This window comes from Mus caroli, chromosome 10 (assembly GCF_900094665.2).
Source record: "Mus caroli chromosome 10, CAROLI_EIJ_v1.1, whole genome shotgun sequence".
Taxonomy (NCBI): Eukaryota; Metazoa; Chordata; class Mammalia; order Rodentia; family Muridae; genus Mus; species Mus caroli.
This window is the reverse complement of record NC_034579.1, coordinates 60,171,013-60,174,591: the sequence shown is the minus strand read 5'-3', so window position 1 is coordinate 60,174,591 and position 3,579 is coordinate 60,171,013. Positions and strand designations below refer to the sequence as shown.

Sequence of the window (3,579 nt, the reverse complement as noted above, 5' to 3'; positions counted from 1 at the left end):
GCCAATCCATGAGCATGGGAGATCTTTCCATCTTCTGAGATCTTCTTTAATTTCTTTCTTCAGAGACTTGAAGTTTTTATCATACAGTTCTTTCACTTCCTTAGTTAGAGTCACGCCAAGGTATTTTATATTATTTGTGACTATTAAGAAGGGTGTTGTTTCCCTAATTTCTTTCTTAGCCTGTCTATCCTTTGTGTACAGAAAGGCCATTGACTTGTTTGAGTTAATTTTATATCCAGCTACTTCACTGATGCTGTTTATCAGGCTTAGGAGTTCTTTGGTGGAATTTTTAGGGTCACTTATTAGAATTAGATCTTCTGCCTCCAAATTACACAAAATCCCTTATAAGTGTACCTTTCGCTTTGGATTTCTAGTGAATTACATATGGAATTAACATGGCAACCAAAAATACCCATCATAGATAATACCCCTGATATTATCCTGGAAATCCACATGGTAATTCTTTATTCCTGTGTGTGTGTGTCTGTCTGTCTGTCTGTGTCTGTGTGTATGTGAATATAAGTTTTTGAGTGTGGTGTGATATAAGTGTGATTGATGTGGATATTATGAGAGTGTATATGTGTGTATATCTATTATATATTTATGTACCAACAAATAGACTTCAGAAATGAATGATGAAAACAGAGATAAAATAAGAATATGGCAATGATATCCTTTTAGTGTCTATTTGAGTATACAGACCACCAGTCTGGATCTTGCTGATAAACAAGACTTTACAGTGCCTGATAAGTGAACCTTTCCACAGTTACCTTTGGGACTTGGCAGATTTCTGAAGTCCAAAACCAGTAGTTTCCTTTCAAAACTGTCACAGAATTTTCTGGCTCTAGAGTGAGATTTCTAGGTATCTAACAGGTAATAATTCTCTCTGACTAGATGAATCATCCCTTGATGCCCATAAGGAGATAAAGGGGTCTACAACCCTATAGGTGGAACAACAATATGAACTAACCTGTACCCCCAGAGCTCGTGTCTCTAGCTGCATATTTATCAGAAGATAGCCTAGTCGGCCATCATTGGGAAGAGAGGCCCCTTGGTCTTGCAAACTTTATATGCCTCAGTACCAGGCAACACCAGTGCCAAGAAGTGGGAGTGGGTGGATAGGGGAGTGGGAGGGGGTCTGGGAGACTTTTGGGATAGCATTTGAAATGTAAATGAAGAAAATACCTAATTAAAAAATAAATTGAAAAAAAAGAAAGGATGAGACTATTCAACAGTAAGCCTCCAAGATGACAATTATGTCAGGGGAATAAAAGTTATATTTACATAGTATAGTTAAAGATTTTGTGTTTTTAGAAGATTTCTGAATATGTTAATGTGTGTGTGTTTTTGTATTTATGTGTGTTTCTTGTGCTTTTTCTCTGGCTCCTTTTCTTCTATTGGTTTTGTCCTATTTTAGTTTGCTTGATTTAATTTCATGCCGTTGTATTTTAATGTCATTGTTTAGATGAGTATTTGTGAAAGAAAGAAAGAAAGAAAGAAAGAAAGAAAGAAAGAAAGAAAGAAAGAAAGAAAGAGTATGGTTTTTGATAGGAGGAGTGAAGAAATCTAGAAACAGTTAAAAGAGTGTAAAGATATTCTGAATATATTATTAAAAAAAGTCTATTTCCAATAAAAGAATAATAGAACAAAATTAAAATGATTTTCTGGCTATGTGTTTTGTATTTGTTAGACATTAAAATACTATTTCTAATATTTTGCTTATTAAAATGTCTTTTATGAGCAAATTCTAATAGTATATTTTCTGATTAGTGATTTTTCTCTTATCATAGCAGCTGTGCCTACCACACATGGCTGCTCAAGATCAAGCCATCCAAAATTCCAGCATAGATGAGGTGGGGTACTCTTTCAGTCTCACCCTTAACCAAGGAGCTAATACCAGTGCTAGTTACTGAGGTAGGGAATGAGAGAGGACCACTCTTTTTGAGGATCTTCCCATCATAGAGTTCCTCTTGCTGCCTTGGATGGCATTATACCCATCTTCTATTTAGACTTAATGCATTATCCCAGAGAAGAAGGGGGAAGAAGATGGTATAAGTGGAAGAGGAGGAGACAGAGGAGGAGGAAGAGGAAGAGGGAGAAGAAGACATGCAGTCGAGAAGGGACACACTTTACCTGAGAAGTGAACAAAATAAATGTAGACTGATAAGATAGTTCATTATATTTGTGTATGAAAGTCTTAAGAATCAAGAAAAATCATAAAAAAGCAGCTTGTTTGCATCATAAACTATATGTTAATATTCAGATCAGATTTGCTTTTTGTATCTTATTCTAAATCCGTGTGTGTGTGTGTGTGTGTGTGTGTGTATATATATATATATATATATATATATATATATATGTGTGTGTGTGTATGCACACACCAGACACACACACACACACACACACACACACACACACACACACATACACACACACACACAAACACACAAACATACACACAGATGCTTATCACACAGATCTGTTTATCACATGTGTGCCTGGTGCCCACAGTGGCTAGAAGATGGCATGGGAGCCATGGAATCTGGAGTAAAGGTTGCTCATGACCAACCATGTGGGAGCTGAACTCGATCTTTTGGAAGAGAACACAGTACTCTTAATTGCTTAACCATCTGTCCATCACTATTGTGCCCAGTCTTTCAAAACTAAGGTAAAGATACCTTTAAAAATAGTATATTATCTATAGTGTCATAAAAATAGTATATTAGCTACTTTCCCGGCCAGAGGAAAGGGGTGCGCCCGGTGTGGGAACGCTTTGCCTGAGCATCAGCAGCAGACATCTTGGTTCCAGGACCCAGCCTAGAGTATTCTACACAGGCCCCAGACATCCGGCCACTTCCCGGCCAGAGGAAAGGGGTCCGCCCTGCACCAGACACTTTGCCTGAGCATCGGCAGCAGACATCTTGGTTCCAGGACTCCTCTGAGAGTATTCTGCACAGGTGAGAGTGTAGAATACAGAAGCTAACAGCTTCTGGGACAGGCCAAAGCAACTCAGCTTCAGGAAAGGTCATGTTTTGGGCCTTCACCTTCAGACAGGAGGGAGGTCCTAAGGCCAGATATCTGTGCACCTTTCCTGTAAGAGGACAGCTTGCTTGCAGAGAGTGCTCTGACCACTGAAACTCAGAGGAGAGAGCTAGTCTCCCAGGACTGCTGATAGAGGCTAACATTATCATCTAGGGAACAAGCTCTAACCAGAGACAACTATAACAACTAGTTCCAGAGATTACCAGATGGTGAAAGGCAAACATAAGAATCCTACTAACAGAAATCAAGACCACTCACCATCATCATCAGAACACAGCACTCTCACCCCACCTAGTCCTGGGCACCCAAACACAACCAAAGAGCTAAACCTGGATTTAAAAGCATATCTCATTATGATGGTAGAGGACATCAAGAAAGACTTTAATAACTCACTTAAAGAAATCCAGGAGAACACTGCTAAAGAGTTANAAGACCTTAAAGAAAAACAGGAAAACACAACAAAACAGGTAGAAGTTGTTAAAGAAAAACAGGAAAACACAACCAAACAGGTAGAAGTTCTTAAAGAAAAACAGGAAA

At 38.5% G+C, this 3,579-nt stretch overlaps 1 long non-coding RNA gene across 1 annotated transcript in view; it reads left to right on the top strand.

Moving 5' to 3' along the window:
* Positions 1–3,579, top strand: part of LOC110302864 — a 30,662-nt gene that overhangs the window by 11,384 nt on the left and 15,699 nt on the right. The window contains exon 4 of the long non-coding RNA XR_002378867.1: positions 375–456. This is a non-coding gene — a long non-coding RNA (uncharacterized LOC110302864). The remainder of the gene's footprint in view (positions 1–374; positions 457–3,579) is intronic.